The sequence below is a fragment of the Microcebus murinus genome, chromosome 24 (assembly GCF_040939455.1).
Source record: "Microcebus murinus isolate Inina chromosome 24, M.murinus_Inina_mat1.0, whole genome shotgun sequence".
Lineage (NCBI taxonomy): Eukaryota > Metazoa > Chordata > Mammalia > Primates > Cheirogaleidae > Microcebus > Microcebus murinus.
In genome coordinates, this window is record NC_134127.1 from 17,366,867 (window position 1) to 17,389,204 (window position 22,338).

A 22,338-nucleotide genomic window follows, 5' to 3' on the forward strand; every position below is an offset into this window, starting at 1 on the left:
CTTCCTTCCTTCCTTCCTTCCTTCCTTCCTTCCTTGTTTTTGGATACAGGGCCTTGCTCTGTCACCCAGGCTAGAGTGCAGTGGCCTAGTCACAGCTGACTGCAACCTTGAACTCCTAAACCTAAGTGATCCTCCTGCCTCAGACTCCTGAGTAGCTGGGACTACAGGCATGTGCCACCATGCCCAGCTAATTTTTCTATTTTTTGTAGAGGTGTGGGTCTCACTGTTGCTCAGGCTGGTCTTGAACCCCTAGCCTTGAGTGATCCTCCTGCCTTGGCCTCCCAAAGTGCTAGGATTACAGGTGTGAGCCACCACACCTGGCTAGGTGCATCTTTCTATAACACTTCTCTTACAAACAAGTTCCCCACAGATACTGTGCCTTTGCCATTTTATTAAAAACTTGACGTTTTTAATGATCCCCATAATACCTAAATTATTCTTTATAAGAGTCTTTCACCAAACCCAGAAAGCCAGATTCTGGGCCCATAATCATCTCATTTACTAGTGGTCTATCCCATTTACTGATGGGGAAAAGGCACCTAGCCCAGTCAATTAGCAACTTCGGTACTCCTAGGAGAAAAGTGAAAGCTCTTGTTCTCTGAAGATTTAGTAAATGCTAACAGCTTCATTGACTCTATTTAAATATTCACCTCTATATACTGTGTCTACACATGGAAGTTCTTCTGCTACCCAGGAGGTATACCTGTTGATTTTGATACCACTAAGCTATCAAAATAGTTTATTTCTCAATTTTCCTTAAAAATTCAGTAGGTAACCTTCTCTCTAATATTCCCCTTGGCCCGAGGAGTCTCTCTACTATAATTTAGAACAATACACAGTTATTAGTGCTAAGTTGAAAGTGTATGTTTAGCCCTGGAAGCCTTTTCCATCTGATGAAAATCTTGGGATTTGTATAATTACTATAATTCTGTGATTAAAAATATCTCAGCTTTGGTGTTCAGGCATCTTGCTGTTTTTAATGAAATCTCTCAGATAAACCCATTATATCCAAGTATTAAATTACCAGTGAAGACATGTTATCATGTTATTCCACCACTTTAAAGACTTTAAATAGGTTGTCATTAAAGACAAAATAGGCAAATCAAAAAACAGAAATGGAACATTCCATGTATTTTATTGTGCTGTAGAAACCTAAAGTATGCGATTTTTCCAACAGATCTTTAAAATGGAATAATTATTATATTTGCATAAAAGATTAAAATTGCGATGTTAACTGAAAACAATGTTTAAAGATTAAATAATATATGATTAAAGAAATTTAAAATGAGAATATTTTTTTTGTTTTGTTTCATAAGTCTCTTCAAAATCTAGTCTTTTTTTTTTTGAAATTCACTAGTTGAAATTTCAAGGTTATTTGGTATTCCACTCTTTGGAAAAAAAGGAATAAAAGGAGAGGAAACCTCCCCCCCAGATCTTTAAGCAGAATGGACTTTTTAAAAGAAATAACAAAAAGCCATAAAAACTGCTGCCAAAGAGGCAGTGGTGAATTTTCCCTTATAAATGTCAAGAGCTGATAACGTATGTCAGAAACAAAACTCTGCGTTCCTTAACAGACAAAATATTTCCAAAGCATGCCAGCAATGGAATCCGTAATCAAAAATAGTAACAATCGGCTGTATCTGCCTGCTGAAGTCAGGAGAGATTCATCCTCTGGATTCTTGCTTCTATGGAGACTTTCGGGTTTTTCATTCGGCAGCACAGAACATCATTCTTAAAACTGGGTGTCACTTTGCCAGATCTGCCACTTTCAGGATAGAAAACCTCAAAGAGATGTCACCAGACCAATGTAGACTTACACTACTAAAGCACTGTGCAATCTCCCTCTCTCCACAGAGATTCTGGGAGAATAAAAGAGTTAACATTTATATTGTGTTTACAGACTTGCAGAAGGAAAGCACCGTGTAATTACCAAGGACTGCTACAAGTTAGAGATGGCAGTGAAAATGCAGCTTCATGTGCTCACAGCAGCACTGTGCTACTATTTTAAAAACTTAGAAAGGCCCCCAGATTTCAGATGAGCTCAGTCTCTTGGGGGTGGTGAAAACAGGGAAGAGAAAGAGAGCAAGAAGGAGTCCCTGTCAACAATCAATTTTAAGACTCTTGGGAGAAGAAAAAAGATGCATATTCTTGTTTTTATTTTCAATTGTAGAAAATCCTTGTGCTCATCATGTTTCTTGCCACTGACATTTTTGAATGTCCCTCCTTACTAAATTGCTTTTCCCAATCCCTTCCTGTCCCTGGCCAAGCCATCAATGATGGTTCTATGATGCACCATGTCTGAAAGAGTAGATTTATTGATTGGACTGAAGGGGACATCCAAGTTCAATGCCTTTACTGCCATTCTTACAATCTTTGGGCAGAAAAACAATGGTGAAAAATCTTCTTTATAGTCCTCTGTGAAGGCAAAACACTGTTTCACAGCAACGCGTTCTAGTGCATTCTAGGTGGACTCTGGTCTGAGTCCAACAACAGCAGTTCTTATTCCAAGAATTCTCAGTCTGGTAAAGGGTTTTCAATGTGGACTGCAGTTCCATCATTCTCATGTTAGAACCACCCTAGAAGCTTTTTTCACCAAGGTGCATAGCAGGGACTGCTGAAGGCACTTACAGTACTTCTTGAGCTTTTAAGGAAGAGAACCTGAAAAACACAGTGGTCCCATGCCAAGGGGTCCAGCCATGGAGTGGGTTTCTCGGGACTCCAAGTGGAAGTCATGTAACAGCTGTGACATCCCACCCAGACCAGGAAACACTCAGATCTCCAAATAACACGGCAAGGACCCAAAAATGTCTCAGAGACACAGACCGCTCCATCTAGGATTGTGTCTTTATTCACCCATATAACAATCAGGCATCTACTGAGCACCTACTGTCTTCAATGCACCGCATGAGAAGTTATAGGAGATGAAAAGGTGACCCAGGCACAAATTCCAATCTCAGCAAGCTCACCAGCTTGTAGAGGGGCTAAGGTCTTCTCAAATAATTATCATCTGAGCCCCAAACAAACAAATACCATTAAAATTGATATAAAGTGTTAATGATGTGTTTCCACCTACCAAATGTATGGGAGAGGGTGGCAGAGGGGAAGATTTGAGAAGTAAAAATAAACTAATTTTAAAATGACAAAAGTTTAAGATAGATGTTATGACTCACTAATATTGGATAAGATATGCAAGCGGCTACAGGTACTGTTTTCCCATTTCATCTTTTCTGTTTTTTCAGCCTACAGCACCAGGTATTCATTCCCAGGTGGTCTCCCATCCAAGTACTAACCAGGCCCGACCCTGCTTAGCTTCTGAGATCAGACGAGATCAGGCACGTTCAGGGTGGTATGGCTGTAGACTCCCATTTCCTCTTAAAGTGGATGCTCTTAGAAGGGGAAACCAAGGCAGGTCTAAGTTTGGTCCAGACCCTAAGACTTAACCCACATATGGCCAGTGGCTATCAGAATTTCTATGACAAAGGACAGAACAGTTGCTATTACGGTGAATGTGAGCATGTCACTCTGCAGATACCAGTGAGCATTTGGGTGCAAGAGCTGAGGCTGCCAAGACGTGTCTGCTAACGTCCACAAGAAGCTCATCAATCACCAAGGACTCCAGGACAAGCCCCGCTGATGAAGCACTGTCAGGGTCAGTGGCGGGCAGAAAGGACGGTGGCTTCATGGAGACACCAGGTCAGGCCGCGCTACACACTCAATAACAGGCCTTGTGAGTGATAAAAGAAACTATTCAAGGAGGGGCAGTAAATCCTACAAGACATCTCCACCCTGTGCACAGACCCAGCCAAAAGGGTTGATGGAGGAAAAGCCAAGCACTGTCCACGGGGTCAGGAAGTGGTAGACCAAAGCCCCAGCACCACCGTGCGAGTCCCTGCCCCTTGGGCACAGACAATCGGCTCTTTGACAGGAAGGGGCACAAACTAACCTTCAGTCAAAGGATTCGCTGTACCAATGGAACATAAACCGAAGTCATATCTCTTGGATAAACATACCATCCCGAATGTGTGTGGAAAGGATTCTTACTCAAAGAGTTTTCAGATGCTCTCAAAGATGGATATAAAGCGAGCACTGTAGACTTTATTTGAACATATGGCTTCATTGAGCAGTCCCTCCGCCTCGGTGTAATTGCTGAAGCAGGGCATGGCGGCCAGCTTCCTGGACGGCCGCCAGCGATGCCTGCCTCCTGCTGGCCACACCCCTGTGTGTGAGCTCCCACACTGCGCTCGGGGCTTGGTGTGCAAAACCAACAGCCTATGGCGGAGAGGGTGGAGTGCCACCGGTGAGATTAAGTTATAAGAAACTGCAGCTTCTGTCTTGGGTCCCCTCTCCCAGCAAGGTGCCATGCTAGAAACAGCCCTTCTCGAAAGGCCCACGAGCTGAGCAACTGAAGCCTCCAGCCGACAGCCAGTAAGGGACAGGGTCAGGACCTGCCAATGACCGGCTGGGCAAGCTCGGAAGTGAACTCTGTGGCCACAGTCAAGCTCTGGAAATGACCGAGGCTGGACAGCTCAATCGCAACCTTGGGAGATTTCCCTGAACCAGAACTTTCCAGCTGAGCTGCTCCTGAACTTCTAACCCTGAGACCCCATGAGACAATACATGTTTGCTGTTGTAAGCCAAGTTCTGGGGTAATTTGTTACCTACTGATAGAATGAACACACAGCCACAGACCTCAGATGCACATAAAATGTTATCTCCCAACCACACAGTATTTTTTCAGCCTATAAGATGTTTTCATATGCCTTCTATCCTATGATACAATAATCCTGGGAGGCCAGAAAGACATTACTATTATCACTTATTAATTTGGGAAACTGAGGCTCAGAGAAATTACATGACTTGTGTAAAGCCACACAACCCATAAATTCTAAAACTGGGACTTAGACCCCCTCCTTTGACTCTAAGCCCAATGTGCCTTCTACCATAGTACACACCTCCAAAGCCCTCTAAGTTTCTACTTTTGAGCAATGGTCACTTATGCCAAAATGATTTTTGTTGTTGTCATTGTCAAACATTCTGGAAAATCAGTAAAATTAAACTAAAAACTTTCCTTGTGTTTGAGGGGTGGTACCCTGTCCCTAAGACTGGAGTCAACAATGGAGTGTTGTGTAGAAGCTGAGGACTGTAGCACACGAGCCACGCAACTGAGACCTGGTGACACACACAGCACATCTGCGCCTCTCATCCAGTCGTTGTCACCGTAGTACATGGCACCAGCGCCCATCAAGCTGCTCAAGTGAGAAGCACGACAACCTTCCCTAAGTCCCCCACCCCATTGCCTCCTGCCATTGGCTTATCACAAGTCAACACAATTCCACTTCCTGGTTTCAAACCCGAATTTGGCATTCCCACTTCCAACACATCTCAGATAAGTTCTCGTATTTCTACCTCCACTCCCACCCTAGCCAAGCCTCCATCCTCTCCCTCGTGGACAATGCAGTAGCCACTGAACCTCAGCGTGGGGAGGAACTAACACGCAGTCACAGACTTTAGATTCACATAAAATGCTACCTCCCAACCACACAGCATTTTTCATTTTATAACATGTTGTCATATGCCTTATGCCCAATGATACGATAATCTTGTGAGCCCAGAAAGACATTACTTTTACCAGTTCTCAATTTGGGACACAGGAAAAGGGGACATAATGTGGAGCAGCAAAGATCTTGACACCAAAGGAAAATACTGCAAAATTCAAGAGAAGACAGACAAAAGCCCCTACAAGGGCTAAAAGACCCTAATGCTCCTACTTCCTACTCCCAGTATATTCTGTTCGCAGACATTTCTTTATGTCTGTGAACAGAATGTCACACACACACACACACACACACACACATATTTTTGCCATCTGCCTTCTCTTAAAGAAAATGAGTATATACAACCAATCCCTGCACCTGCTATGTTGAGACCACAGTAACCTCTTTATACACTCAATTAGCTCAGGGTTGAGGTATAGTCATGCACCGCTTAACAACAGGGATATATTTTGAGAAATGCATTGTTAGGTGATTTCCTCGTTGTGCAAACATCACAGAGCACACTTACACAAACCGAGAAGGTTGAACCTACTACACACCTAGGCTGTGTGGTACAGACCAGACTACACATCTGGACAGCAGGTGGCTGTGCTGGGTACTGCAGGCAACTGTAACACGGTGGTTAAGTGTTTGTTTATCTAAACATAGAAATAAATCTATTCATTTATAAATGATGTATGTTTGACAATATTGTTGTATTATGTATTCATATAATAATACTTCTAAAATAACGAAGTGTAAAATATTTTTTTTTTTTTGAGACAGAGTCTCGCTTTGTTGCCCAGGCTAGAGTGAGTGCCGTGGCGTCAGCCTAGCTCACAGCAACCTCAAACTCCTGGGCTCCAGTGATCCTTCTGCCTCAGCCTCCCGAGTAGCTGGGACTACAGGCATGCGCCACTATGCCCGGCTAATTTTTTATATATATATCAGTTGGCCAATTAATTTCTTTCTATTTATAGTAGAGACGGGGTCTCGCTCTTGCTCAGGCTGGTTTCGAACTCCTGACCTTGAGCAATCCGCCCGCCTCGGCCTCCCAAGAGCTAGGATTACAGGCGTGAGCCACAGCGCCCGGCCTAAAATATTTTTAAATAGCTTTTTCTCACTCGATGGGCCATCCAAGCAGCCCAGGGACTTTGCTCTAAGTTTCGAGTAAGTGACCTCCGATTGCACTGCAAGTCTCCTCGGGCCAAAGGTCTTGCTCTGATTTCAGGCCCCAGCACCAGGCTCCTGCCTCCATGCCCCCACTCCTCAGGGGACCCAGCCTCCAGGTGGCTTTCTTACCGCTGGACCCCATGTCTCCATCTCAGGTCCCCACCACCTGCTGCCAGGCCTCTGCCAGAAACGCCTTCTCTCTCTTCCTCACTAAAAGGACTTGGCCTTGACCTTTAAGATGCTCCTCAAGAGCCTGCCTTTGACATTCGTTCCCTTGTAACCCCATTCCCCAGGGACCAGATAGCCCTGGCCCTGTGGACAGGGCTGGCTCGTGCCTTCTCGGTCAGGAATTCCCTAGCTGGGAGGTATCCTCTATCCCTTCAACTTCCCGTTGATGTCCTAAAAGAATCCTTCTGGTTCCATTTCCCCTACTTTGAAGCAAGAAAAGGGAAATGTGGCAAAAAGAAACTGGCTCCCCTAATCAGAAAATGAAGGCACCGAGATGAATCACAGCTACACACACCGAAAGGCCAGGAACTCGATCCAAGCCCTATCTGCTCTTCTCTTTTGCTTTGATTTTGGTTTTCTAATTTGCTGGTGAGCCTTTGCTTTGCAGAGAAGATTCAATAGGGAAGGTCTGCCTGTCTCTGCACAGACCTCCCAGGGCCACCCCTGGGCACTTCCACCCTTGCTTCGGGAAAACTTAGGGTGAGCAGTCGTGGACCCTAGAGGGTGCCAGGAGGGAAGGACACTGGCATGAGATGGCACTAGGTGTGTAGAAGAAAGAACATTTTCCCGGCTGGAAAATGTCTCAAGCACATCAGTAGGGCTGAGTCAGCTGCCAAACCCTGCAGAGACCTGCCTGGTCTCCACCTCCCCATGGGTCCTGCGTGGGGCTTAGCAGCTGGTGGGGTCACCCTGCGCCACAAAGTAAGAACCCCATGCAACCAGGCTCCAACACCCTCCTATTGCTCATAATTACGGCCACTAGCATTTCCTTCGGGGCCAGACATCGTGCTAAGCACTTGACAAACATTATCTCATTTAATCCTCAAACTAATCCTATGAGCTAAGTCTTATTATCCTCATTAAAGACAAGGAAACTGAGGCTTAAAGCAATGAAGTCATTTGCCCAAGGTGCTCCGCTGGCAAGCGGCTGAGCCCAGCTTCCCACCCAGCTCTGATGCTAAAACCCTGCCCCTACCCACTAGGCTGCACTGTTCGACACCCTTAAGAATCCTGAACTGCTTGCTGAGACCTGTTCCCCATTCTGTACCCAGTGTGCCCAGTTTTTCTTGTTTCTGATGAGTCTTCCAATTCATGAGTTCCCTGGCCCCTCAAATGTGGCATGAAACACTGTTCATTCAGCTATCATGTTTTGCTTCTCCATTTAGCTGTGATTTGCATTTCCATTTCTTCTAACAGCTATAAAAACTCATATTAACCTGATAAATAAAGCCCATCCCAACCAGGCCCAGGGTAAGCCTCACTCTGGCCCCCATCCCTGGGGTCTGGGCAGAAGAGTTCTGCAATTTACAAGTGCTTTTTTTTTTTTTTTTTGAGACAGAGTTTCACTCCATCACCTGGGCTAGAGTGCTGTGGCATCAGCCTACCTCACAGCAACCTCAAACTCCTGGGCTCAAGCGATCCTCCTGCCTCAGCCTCCCAAGTAGCTGGGACTACAGGCATGCACCACCATGCCCGGCTGATGTTTTTTTTTTGTATATATTTTTAGTTGGTCAATTAATTTCTTTCTATTTTTTAGTAGAGACGGAGTCTCGCTCTTGCTCAGGCTGGTTTTGAACTCCTGACCTTGAGCGATCCTCCCTCCTCGGCCTCCCAGAGTGCTAGGATTACAGGCATGAGCCACCGTGCCTGGCCTACAAGTGCTGAGCAGACGCCAGGAGCTTAGACCCACACATCAGGTTTAAGACATCTCAGCTAAAAAGCATCCCAGCAATTTTTAATTTTTAATCACCTGAGAGATACTCTTCTTTGGAAGGAGAAAAATGGAACATCTCTAGGTCGGTTCACATCGTGACTGGCATCACTACGGAATTCCCTCTTCCCTCTTCCCCCCTCTAGAGCACCACAAGTGGATGCCCATGCCATGGCCACGTTCCACGTGTCAAGCTAACACTCTCGTGTGCAGGCAGGAGTCAGCCCCGGCATGGAGAGACTCAGGAAAGCATTTGCCTGGGGAGATCAGGTCCCAAGTTCACCCAGCACAGCTTCCAGGAAAATGCACACTGTTAATTAACGAGGAGGGGACTCATTAAAAGTGAGCAACGTTCCACCGCCAAGAACCTTCTAGCTTGGCAGTAAGCGCAGGGCCCCGAGCAGGCTGCAGGTAGAGTTTTGCTGAGCAAATGCCAGCTGGGAGGTGAGGTCAGAGGTGTGAATAACACCACACCGTGCTGCCGCTGAAGGCTAAGGTGGCTCCCCTGTGAAACAGGCTCGACTTTATGTATTTACAATAAAAAGCAGCACAGAGAGGAGAAAAATGGAGCTCTCTCTTTCCTGATCAAATGATCCACGCACCTTATTAGCAGATAGGAGAAGGGAGGTGGAGGGTGAGAAGCGATGCTAACCAAAGATTTTAAAACACTTTGCAAACACTGATCTCCCAGAGCAAAGCACGCTAGAATGCCCAATTCATTAACAGGTGAAGGTCAAGTACTCTGAGTCTACAGTAGTGGCCCAGGGCCCTTTTAGGCAGCGAGGACTGCTGGGGAATCCTTGGGCCCCCCCACCCCCACCCCTGCCTTCTCCGCTGTCTCCTGTCAACCTCATGGTAACTTCAGTGGCGAGTCTCTGATCCCTGTTCTCTAAGACAAAGACACTTGAGTTCAGGAGGAGCTGGGTGACTTGCCCACACCTCCTAAAACACTGCCATGATCATCCCCTTCCTTGCACTGCAGAGAGTAGAGAGAGTCTGCTCCACAGATATAGAATTAAACACCACCAGCAAAGGGGAAGGTGGTGTGCACAGCAGGGCAAAAGAGAAAGTAGCAGGGAAGTCATATCAGGGAACCCTGGAAACAGGACAAAACATAGCCTCTAAAGAGAACTGCCAGCACAAATGCCAGTTTCAAAAGTGACGTGGAGGTGACATTTGGGAGAGGCATGTAACACCTTCCCCCTCTCCCTCTTAGGTTCCCCCAGGTGAGACACTCTGCTTTGGCACAAACAGTGACAAGCTGATGATGAGTACAGCCTGAGGTCTCAGGGAAGAAGGGATTCCACACAGCACAGCCCCAAAAAGGACACCTGGGAACATCCTGACTCCAAGCGTGCCAACACCCACTCCGGTGAGGAACTGCATGTGTTTTGCTGCTGAGTTTGAGGGGAGGGGGGCTTAACCATGAAACTGCTCCTTTTAGTTGAGACAAAATCAACAGCCTAACTCCTCTTCCTTCCCCACCTACGAGGAAGACGCCAGCACACAAATGAGGGACTTGCTTTCCGAAAGTGGTTCTTATATAACAGGACTAGAGAATGCACGTATTGTGCAGGATTATTTTAGAAACTCCATGAAGACTAGATCAACAAAGCCTTCTCTCCTTGTATCATCTATCTGAATATGGGAACAGGACCAAAAATACAGGGGGAAAAAAAAACAGGAAGAAGCCCAATAATAAATAAATGCAAGATGCATTGTCATTGTTGATAAAAATAAGACTCACAGTTAATATTGCAGACAACAGGCGGCTCCAGGTGACCACACCTATGAGCACCTGCCCTGGCATTTTTTTAATCCTTCTTTTAGTTCCCCCGCTCCTGACACTTGCTGCCAGTCCTTTCTTGTAGTCAATCCCTGCCGGGGGTTCACTGATTATTCAGTTACTAGCTAAAAATATTTCAAGATACTGTGCCTGCAAAGAAGTGTATCTGCAGTAGAAATTGTCCTGTTTCTACACCCAGAGAGATGGCACAGAACTCTTATTGAATGTTTGTTTTATAGTTTAATACATTTAACGTTCCACTAATATGTTCTCTCTGCATCACTCTTCAAACAGTCCATGCTCTTTCTTTTTCTTTTCTTTCTTTCTTTTTTTTTTTTTTTGAGTCAGAGTCTCACTCTGTTGCCTGGGCTATAGTGCCGCGGCATCAGCCTAGCTCACAGCAACCTCAGACTCCTGGGCTCCAGCGATCCTTCTGCCTCAGCCTCCTGAGTAGCTGGGGCTACAGGTATGCGCCTCCATGCCCGGCTAGTTTTTTCTATGTATTTTTAGTTGGCCAATTAATTTCTTTCTATTTATAGTAGAGACGGGGTCTCGCTCTTGCTCAGGCTGGTTTCGAACACCTGACCTCGAGCGATGTGCCCGCCTTGGCCTCCCAGAGTGCTAGGATTACAGGCGTGAGCCACCACGCCCGGCCAGTCCATGCTCTTTCTGTAAAGCATGTCCCCTTCCTAGCTCTGACCTTACTCCATCTGCACATTCTTTCCACTTCTCTGATGTCTCCTATGAGACAAGTTCTATTAACATCATACCCATTTTGCAGACAGGGACAATTGAGACTTGCACAAGTGACTAAATGGCAAATCTTGGCCTCTAAGCCAGACGATGTGTCTCTGCTGCTTGTGTTCTTGATCACCGAGCCACACCACTTCTCTGTAATTTACTACGTGCTTTCACAGATGTGTGTTGATCACAAAAGGAAATCACAGAGACATAGAGATTAATGTGCGATGTGCATGATGCCCGTGCAAGGTGCAAGGGAACAAGAGGGAGGCATCAGGGAGGTGTCAAAGTAAAGGGCCCTTAAATCATGATAGGGAATTTAAACTTCACCCCCTAGGCCACGGCGAGCCAGGCATCTAAGTTATAAACAAGAGAGTCACATGATCGAATTTTAGCAAATAGGCAGTGTTGGGAGGGACAGGAGGGGAAAAACTGGGGACACCAGGTATGAGGCCACTATAGTATTCCACACAAGGGCTGAGGAGGCCATATCACTAAAGATAGAGGGTGAGGAGGGATTCAAGAACAATTTTCTCGGATTGCGCCCCAATCACATAAGGAGAGAGGAGAAAGAGCACCCAACAAGAAGGGGGCCCAGGGTCCAGCATGTGTAACTCAGAGGATGGAGCTGCCCCAGGAGAGAAGGTTTGGGAGAAAGAGAAGTTTGGTTTTGGACGCGTCGGCTTTGCTCTGCCTGCATTCTTCAAATGATCTGCACAGACAAGAGTCTGCCCTGCCAATTCCTGAGATGTGATAAGCCATTGCATGTCTAATTGTTTTGACTCTAAGGCACTTTCCTATCTTGTATCTCCTTTTCTCCTAGCAGTATAGTTCAGTGACTAACAGCGTAGGTTCTGGGGTTCAGATCATTTGAACCCTACAGTTATTTGGTTTCTCATGACCTTTGTCTCCCAAATACAGGGCACACAAAAGAGCCTATCTTACAGAGTCCCCGTGACGAGTAAATGAGACAGCCCATGCAAAACACATAGCACAGTGCCCGGGACCAAGTTCGCATACATGCAATCCGTGTGAGCCAAAACAAGGTCACAACCAGATCAGAGAGACAACGTGACTTCATTCTATGGATTGACTTCATTCTACGGATGGGAAAAATCAGCCACTGGGAAATAGCTGATGTTTACACAAAGGTGTTGAACTGGTTAAAAGCACAGTCAGAACTAGAACCCAGAACTAAGACTCCCCATCTCTTGCTTCTAAATTGCACTCCCAAAATTTTAAATGCAAATAAGACATGGTCTTATCATCCCTCCAAAATCTGTTTAAGCAAATAAAAGAAAATAGTAGTAAATCTGAAAAGTTCTCCCCAAAATGCCACTTAAACAAAGTGGTATGGATCTCATTAAAATTTCTGGGAGATTTTTAAAAGCAGTGTAAGTGAAAGCTCAGCCCAGTGTCCTGGCATGGTGGGGGCAGGGGTTACATTAGATCTCAGGACAACGTATCTCATAGCTATAGACAAGAGACCACAAGCAGAAAGCAAATTTTTCAGCACCAGAGGACTTTCTTTCCAGGTGGACCCTGGGCACAACTAGCTAAGTTCTGACCTGCAAAGTCACTATACAAAGGGCAGCAGGCATATTTGGGAGAAATCTCAAAACCTCCTAAGATATTTTTGAATTGCAATTTCCTCGAAGCTCAAAATATGATTCAATACACTAGTGTTCCCATTGCAGCTGCTAGTACTAGACATATACCTGACGCTCCAAAAATATTTTTAAACAATAAAAGATTCTTCTCCAAATACGGCTTTACGATGTCTCTGGTGAGAGCAATTCCTGGATCCCCTGCTTGCATTGCACGTCATTATCCTGATATACTCATATCACAGGTCTCGGTTCAAAGCTGCCCAGGACAGGCATAAAACACACCTCCACCTGCAAGATAAATTGGAATATGATCCTTTTGATTATACTCATGTGAAGCTGCAACAATTGCTGAAATGACTACCACTGCATTACGAAACTCTCAAAAGAACAAAACAATCAGAGTTCCGCCTCTTGCGACAGTGACAGGCATCATCACGGCCGGGACCTGTGGAAGATGAGCAGGAGTTCTGAGAGCACCACACTCTTCATTCGACTCCCACCCTGCTTTATTAGGAAGGCGACATGGGGGCCTCTCCTAAGAAGTATCTAGTGCATGGTACCATGAACACAGAAAATAACTTTTATGCAATTCGGTTAACAATGTTGCAATTAACATGAATTGTATCCTCCTAATCAACAAGTATGTTTTAAATGCTTACTGTGTGGAAGGCGCCATGCCAGCTATCACAGGGGACAAGGAGATGGCTCAGTCAAGGTCTCTGTCCTCACCTGGGGTATAATGGGCAGTGGCACAAACAGGTCTAAAAACAACTACAATGTCAAGAGAATGTGATCAATCATTAGTGAAAGAAACAAAACACCACTGGACTGCGGTTCAGAGGAGAGAAAGATGGTTTCTGGTTGGAGGAGTCTGAGAAGTTTCAGCTGAGCCTTTCAAGGTGAGTTTTATTTGTTAGGTAGAGGTGGGGACACTTGGGACGATACCTAAATGATCACAGATATAAAATACGCAGCAGATCTAATTAAGATTTTTCCATTCCCACCCTAATTCCACTATCAAGGACACATTATTTTAATAAAAAAGGGAGAAAAATAGAGAACTATAAAAACTCACCATTTTATCGACCGTGTCTAATTTTTTTCTAGATCTTCTTTTTCCCTAGCCTGTGTCTCTTAGCTTTCAAACCATTTTCACGTGCCCCAGGGCAAGGCGAAAATGCAATGGGACTTGTCATAGTCCTTATTTATTTTTTTAATATTAGTTCCTTCTATGCAGAAAGGAGAGTTGGAATTTTCTTCTTCTTGAAACTAAGCTAATGGGTCTCAAGATTGATATAAACGCAATTATCCTGTAGAGTAGTGAGTCTAGGAGGGTTCAGCTTTTAATGAACATTGCTTTATCCCCATTAAAAGCCTCTAATGAGATAAGATTTTGAAGGAGTTTCCTTAGCTACACAGGGCCAACGCTGTTGCTTGCCAAAGCTCAGCAGATGTTAATTTCCAACTTTCTGGCTCAATGATAACGACTCACATAAGTAAAAACATAACAAAACGAAGCAGACCTTTATCCAACATGCTACAGCCTCAGCTTAAGAATCAGACAAAAGATGCTAAAAAGAAAATAAACAAACAAAAAGACCCTCCCCACTGCAGACACTTGTAAACCAGCACACCAGCTCTGAAGAGCAACCAAAGACGTCTAGAAACAGTGCAAAGCACAAACAGACCACATCTTCACTTCTCAGCGTTGCACGTGATTTATGCTTTGTTACAACTTTATCTCTAGCAATTCAGGAAAAGCAAGCATGACCCTTTGGTATGGAAACTTTGTGTTCTTTGTCCAATTTAATTGCCAAGCCAGGGTCTCCTTCCAGGGCAGGCAATCCCACTTGCAACATAGATAAAAAAAAAAAAAAAGTAATGTTGACTTTCTTTAAACAAATGCGAAACTGGTTTGCAGAGTTCTAACTAAAATGCTCACAATGGATAGCATCATTGGTGCTTTTATCTTTGTTTTGATTGGCACACTAAGAACCTGCAGACATTTCAAAGAGATCTGGCTTGAGAAAACCGAGTTAGGAGGTGATAGTGAGGAAAAACAAAATCCTTGTTTATATAGGAATCCTGGTGGAAATAATGCCTTGTTCACAGGGCACAGCTGCCTGCCTTTCCCTCCCAGATGTGCTGTGCTCAGCAACGCCTATATGTATACTGTCCCTCCCATCCCTCACCTGCTGTGCTTCGTGTGTTCTGAGGGGCCTTCCCTGCCTGGGCCCCTGCCCAGAATCTCACACTGACCCCAGACCCTGCTGGGGTCCCTTCTCCATCCCTTCGAGACAAGGATGGGCACCTGGCCCGCAAGGCAGAGACACCGGTAGCAGGCAGAAATTGATCAGTGCATTGCCAGGCTCAAAGAGATGAACCACGCCCACCACAAGCCTTGTGCAGAAAGGTGTAATAAATGACCCAGAGAAAAGCTGCCAGGTGGTGGCAGGGAGAAAGCAGCCTGCCCTTGGAGTGCAGCCAAGTCACGTGCATGCTTCAGACCTGAAATCCACAAACTCCAAGCCCTGCTTGAGGCCCTAGAACCAGCACCTTGTTGGTGCCAGCCAGATGGGGCCAGAGGTGGCTCCTCTCTGCTGTCCCCTGAGGGGGCATTAACTGTCAAGGCCCATTGACACTGCTCATTACTTCCATCTTATATAACCAAAGTATAATACCAAACCAGGAACGTGACAGTGGCATAATGTATGTTTATAGTTCCATTTCATCATATATGTAGCAAAGGAAAAACCAGTTGAAGGAGACACAGGACCTCTACAACTTCCTGTGAATCCATAATTATTTCCAAATAGAAAGCTTTTTAAAACTCCTATGAAGTCCAACTGGATCTAGGGAAGAAAACATGGGATTGGGAGATAGAAGCCCTGGTTTCTACCTGGAGATTTGCATTTCTTTAACTAGGAGGGTAGGACAGCCATTATTTAACAGCCCTTTAAAATAACAGATGAATTTAGGGTTTATAGATAAGATAGAAGATGCTTATTTGATTCATAAAAATATTACTTAAATTCAGGAGTCATAACTCAATAGCAATTAATCAAAAATGAAAATAAACCATGTTTGAAAATATCATGTAACTTAAGAGGGGAAAAAGATGCATTCTTTACCAAACTTTAATCAAAATACTATTAATATTTACTATTAATATTAATAATTAATATAATAATTTAATATTAATATTAATATATCTCATGAGTAAAGCAAAATACAACAGATAAAGTATTTGGCTTACTCTTCTTTGGCTAAAATTATCAAAGCCCTGGCCATTCCAGGAGTGGGAAAAATGCCAACAAAATCTTTAGACAACAAGCAGTTTAACAAAAACATTCACTGAGTACCTACATTGAGTGCTGAGTTTCATTCAAGATATTAGATATCCATACCTATCTATAAATCTCTCTATAAATCCACCCACATATCTATATCTATACCTACATGTATATGTAGATAAAGATATATATAGGTATAGACAGAGCTCAAGATATATAGATGAATATGATGGAGATCTTGACCTTGAGAAGTTTGTGGCCCAAGCAGGGGTCAATAAATCAATGAGCTAATTGCATGACAGAGGAACAAAAGGGATGAAGGTAACACCAAGTGGAGGTGTACAACCTAACTTAGAGCATCCAGTAAAGGCTCTCTGCAGAGATGATACTTCTGCTAAGTCTTGGGAGGAGGAGGTTGGCCATGCAGAGACAGGACAAAAGAGTCTTCCCAGCAGAAATAACTGAATGGCAGAGGCTTGGTGGCATGAAGGACTGTGTAGGCAGGTTATGGTAGCTGGAGTGTAGGGTGTGGAGCAGCAGGAACAGACCACAGAGAACCAGAAATACCAAATTTAAGGAGGGGATGATGAGCTTGGCCTTGGCCAAGTTAAGCTGATGTGCATCTGAGACACCCAGGTGGAGAGGGTGAATGGGCATGCCAGAGCAGAGGTCTAGGCTACAGGTGTGGACTCAGAGCCATTGCATATTGATGAGCAAACTAGGAGACTGCAAGAGATAATATTTTTTATGTACGAAAGCATATACTTTGAGAACCACAGAGCATAGCTACTGATGACATTAATATTAATATGCATATTAGTAAGAAATTAAAAATAAACCTTAACCACTAAAAACTTATTTTCTTCTTCTTCTTTGAGGTTACATGGGTGATAGTTAATTATAGCAGCCAACATCTATTGAGCACCATCTGCATGCCTGACACTGTGCTTTGGGCTTCACTGAGCATAGAAACATGTTGAGATGGATTGTTGGGGCTGCGGGGCAGGGGGCTACCATTTGCTCCTGGTTTTGCATGTGCCTAGCTTCAAGGCAAGGTAAGCTATACTATAGGGCTAGAAGAAACCATGGCTCTGAGTCTGTAGGAACTTCACCACTGAACGGCCGGGAAGAGGAGATGAGCCCACAAAACAGATGGAGAAGGAGCTTCAGAGAGGTGCTATATTGTTATGAACTTGGCAAAGGCCCTTCCTGAGCAAGTCAGACCCAGGCATCTCTGCAATCCACAGCTGAGTGGTGTAGTCTGTCTAATTCCGGGTTCAATATTAGAAAGCCCATTTTGTCAGATATCAAGTCATGTTCTCCCAATCAGCCCATATTTGGGTCTCGATCTGCCTGAATACTGTTTCTCAACATGTTCAGAACTGAGAAAGAAAAAGAAAGCAACCCCTGAGATTCAAAAGCTTGCCCATGGTAAGGTCATGTTATTCTGCCGTGAGACATAAACCATGTCGAAGGATTCCAGCCTCAGACAAGGTTATGCTGAGACTGCGACAAAAGGAGACAGAGTAAGGCCACTCAGTAATCTTGTCTAAACACAGACAAAAACAGAGGCAATAGGTCACCCACAAAACACCAGACATTCCCTCTCTTGGCCAAAATGACTGGCTGCTACCGTGTTTCCCCGAAAATAAGACCTACCCATAAAATAAGCCCTGGCAGGATTTCTAAGCATTTGTGCAATAGAAGCCCCACCCTGAAAATGAGACCTAGTGACGGGCGTGACTACGCAGTGCATCTGCACAACCCATGCATTTCATCACGAAGTGGTAAAGAAGATGAGCAGCCCTTCTCATCTGCCCCATCATGACAGCGACTATCCCAGAGGTGACCGGAAAGGTGCGGGCAGCCCCACCAACAAAGTCGGCAACCCCTGTCAGGTCCTGGCCATCCTGTGCGTGCTGCAAGCTGAGGCTTTGAGTAGAAAGTCTCTTCGCTTTAGGAATTGTGTGTCCCCAGGGGGAAGAAGGAAAGCTGTGGCTGCCATTTTACTATGATGATGTTCCAGAAGAAGACGACTTAACTATATTTGAATAAATGTAGATTGTTGTACTGTACTTAAAAAAAATAACACACCCCCTGAAAAACAAGCCCTAGGATGTCTTCTTGAGGAAAACTAAATATAAGAAACTGTCTTATTTTCGGGGAAACACGGTACGTCTTTACTAGTTACAACTTTATCCTCATTCTAGCTCCCCACCATAGATAAGACTTATTGAGATAACTAGTCAGAGAATTGCCCCTGCTTTTTAATGGCATCCAATCTAGGGTAAATCTCTCCTTCACTAGATCCTCCCCCAAATCATCCAACTGAGGCCCAAATCCACTGGATAGGTTCTCTCCAACACCCTCTTATTGGGACTCTGTGGCGTGTATTCTCCTTGGCAGCAAGATGTGATTGGCCCAGCATGTGCCGCTGCAGCTCGTCCCTGATGGCCTTTGGCTGGAGGAAATTGACAGAACTCAGATGTGACAGAGAAATATATTGATTCCTCAAACCCCATGGACATCAAGGTTAGGACAGTAGTTATCTTTTGGGAGGGGAGAAATGGCCCATGGCTGGGGAAAGGTACAGAGCCTTCTGAAGCTCTGTAGGGGAATAGTTGTTAATGTTAAGATTTTATTTCCCTCAAAATTAGCAGCTTTTCAGGTTGAGAAAGAAAAAAAAAAGAAAAAAAGATTTTTTTTTTTTGTAAACTAGGTGATATATGGGGTCGTCGTTCTTCGTAAAATTTTTAAGTCTGAAATTTTTAACAATGAACTTTTAAAAGAAAGATGCAATGGACAAGGTCAGAAGCTGCTGAGAGATCAAATAAGCTGAGAACTGCAAAAAATGGTCACTGAGTTGAGCAACGTGCGGGTCATTGGTATTGTAGTGAAAAGGTCTTCTGGTGATTTGCTGAGTGTGAAAGGCAGCCCAGAGTGAATTAAAGAGTGATGAGGAAATGGAGTAAATGAATACAGATAACTGTTCCAAGAAGTTTAGCTGCGAGAGTGAGAGACGGAGAATGCAATAGTTGGAAAGGTGTTTGTTTAAATAGGGAAAAGTCCATGGCATCCGTGTGAGTGGTCAGACTTGTGGGCCTCAGCTACGACTAGATGTCACCTCCTCCTGGTCACTCCTGAGTCCTGCTCAAGCTGGACTGCAGACAGGTGAGAGCTAAACCAAGAAGAAGACCAGGGCTTCTCTTGTTTCATCTGACTTTATGATTTGGGGCGCTAATATTAATAACACTTCATTAATCATTACCACAAGCTCTTCCCAATTACCAACCAAGAAAGTATTACTGACCAGTAAGTATGATATTAAGAATAGCAGTGAAAAAAAGATAAGGGAAAATGGTATTTATTCACTAAAATCCCAAACACACATGTACACACACACACATAGTTGTCCCTCAGTACCCAAAATCCTCCAGTGTTCAAGTCCCTGATATAAAATGGTGTAATATTTGCATATAACCTTTGAACATCCTCTTGTAAACTTTAAATCAGACGTCCTCAAACTACGGCCCACGGGCCACATGCTGCCCGCCTAGGACATTTGTCCGGCCCGCCGGGTGTTTTTGCTGACGCTGCCTGTCCTGCTTAGCAGCCGACTCGTCCCGGGCCCACAGTGCGCACCCTCCAATGGTCTGAGGGACAGTGAACTGGCCCCCTGTTTAAAAAGTTTGAGGACCCCTGCTTTAAATCATCTCTAAATTACTCATACTATCTAACACAATCTAAATGCTTTGTAAACGACTGTTATACTATGTTGTTTTTGGTTTGTATTTTTTATTGCCGCATTGTTTTTTTATTTTTTATTTTATTTTTCGAAATATTCTTGATCTGCGGTTGCTTTAATCTGAGGATGCAGAACTAGCAGGTACAGGGGGCTGAATATATGCACACACACACACACGCACACACACACAAATACATATAATTTCATAATGTCTGCAACTCTTCCCTTCATTAACACAGATAAGTAATAGACTTGGCATTTATGATTCAGTCTCTACATTTATAGATGATAATCATGACATGTAAGCTTTACTATAATTCAGCTGCTAAATTCATGCTCCCCCCCCAAAAAAAAACAATGTAGAACCAACAAAAAAGCAGAAAACATTCAACTGTCCCCAAAGTTAGCAGGACTTTACATCTCACCTCATAGACTTTCTAATGGGCAAGGGATCGGGGAAGAGAAGAGTCACACAGAATGAGCAGTAGGAAGAGTTTTGTTCGGCACAAATATTTCGCTGCCATCTGCAGTGTGTGCGGTCACCGCTCCGAGCGCAGCTGTCCTGAGGCCACTCTGTGCTCCCTGGCACTGCCCACCTCACGCCCCCGAAACCCACTCCGTGCACCTGAGACCAGCTGGCCTGCAAGCCTGGATCTTCGAATCTGAACTTCTAAGAATCTGAATCAATCGTCCCTCGGTAAAGCTGCCAGACTATTAGATGAAAACACGAGGATGATAAATTAAAAAATTAAAAACCTGAAACTATTTCCAGGGAGCTAAAAAACACTTTACAGATGAGATTATTTTCCAAATCCTCATCCCATTCCATGAAGGGAGGCAGATATCCATCATCCTTATTTTAGAGATGGAAAAGCTTAAGCCCCCAAAGCATATGCTTTTTATTTATTTTTATTTTTATTTATTTATTTATTCATTTATTTTGAGACGGAGTCTCGCTTTGTTGCCCAGGCTAGAGTGAGTGCTGTGGCATCAGCCTAGCTCACAGCAACCTCAAACTCCTGGGCTTGAGCGATCCTCCTGCCTCAGCCTCCCGAGTAGCTGGGACTACAGGCATGCACCACCATGCCTGGCTAATTTTTTCTATTAGCTAATTTTTTATATTAGCTGGCCAATTAATTTCTTTCTGTTTATATTAGAGATGGAGTCTCGCTCTTGCTCAGGCTGGAGCAACTCCTGACCTTGAGCAATCCGCCCGCCTCGGCCTCCCAGAGTGCTAGGATTACAGGCGTGAGCCACCTCGCCCAGCCAGCATACGCTTTTTAGATTAGTGTAAAATAATTAATCAGTCTGCCAGAAATGTCACTCATATCTATGCATAATTTAAAAAGTAAATGTAGGTCAAACGGAGTGGACGTTAATTTTGCTGTGCCAGTCAGAAGTATCCGAGACTCAAGTGGAAAGTGCGGGCCAGAAGGTAGAGCGCCCAGCTCAGCCCTAACCAGACACCCATATCCTCTGAGTGGATCACTTCATTCACTTAAGTTCCCTTATTTGGAAAATATAATAAAAATTTACAATTCAATGGCATCTCCACGTCCTGCTCCCTACACCCCTTCCCAGCTAAGTAACCTTGGTGCACCACTGACCTTCTCTGGGTCTAAGTTTCTCAAGTTCAAGGCAAATGGAGGCAAAACCTGACCCATCTCAAGGCAGCAGCTCTGATTGTCTCGCCTCTTTGGTATGTAGCCGAGGTGACATTTTATATCCATTATGACTTCTCTGGAAGAAAATAACTTTGTTGTCTTTAACTGAATCCAATTTTGCATTCATACTCCAAGTTTCTATGGAGCAAACCACGCATGGTGTCCTGTTTTGTTCTACTCGCTGCAATCCAGTGGTTCTTTTCGGTAAGATTTGGGTATTATTACTCCAGCCACTGTCTAGTCCGGAGCTCAGTGCAGCAGATAGTGCCTGAGGGTTTCTCCTGCCTGCTCCTTCCCCACTCCCTGGTTGCACAAGCTCCTGAAACTGAATACAGGAGCCTGACCCCTCTGAATCTCTCCACTTCCTACCTGCTGCTTGAGGTTTTTCTTCTCCATTCTCAGGAGAACAGTCCTGACCCCACGTCCTGTGCATCAATACTATAGTTTACTGTAGATGTGATGCTTAGACTGTCAGCTTTGGTTTGTTGGAAAGCACAGATCTTTTGTAGCTGTTGTTGTTTCTTTCTGTGTCTCAACAAGCCTGGCTTTGGGAAATACGAAATGCTGGCTTTCAGATCGTTGTCCCTCTGTGGACCTTAAAACAAACTTTCATTTTGATCCCAGAAGCCCAGCCGTGGCTGCTTTATGCTCCTCCAGAAACAATAAAGATCCCAGTTTCGATGGATGGAAACCCGCAGGGCAGTGAGGAACAATTAGGGGTTACTGGGAATGAGAACATGGGAGTCTGGTATTTTCAGAAACGTTTTCCATGTTACAAAAGCCTTTTATTACATATCTGTCCTCTCTTCCCTATTCCCTTAGACATCTCTCTGCTTTAGGTTCCGATCACTAC

The 22,338-nt window shown here is 44.4% G+C and overlaps 1 protein-coding gene and 1 non-coding gene across 4 annotated transcripts in view; both read right to left on the bottom strand.

Moving 5' to 3' along the window:
* The window catches only part of CSGALNACT1 (chondroitin sulfate N-acetylgalactosaminyltransferase 1), a 275,401-nt gene that overhangs the window by 76,135 nt on the left and 176,928 nt on the right, over positions 1–22,338 (bottom strand). The window lies entirely within an intron of this gene.
* LOC142864325 (5S ribosomal RNA) lies at positions 3,238–3,360 on the bottom strand. The gene has a single exon (XR_012914850.1). It is a non-coding gene; the product is annotated as a 5S ribosomal RNA (ribosomal RNA).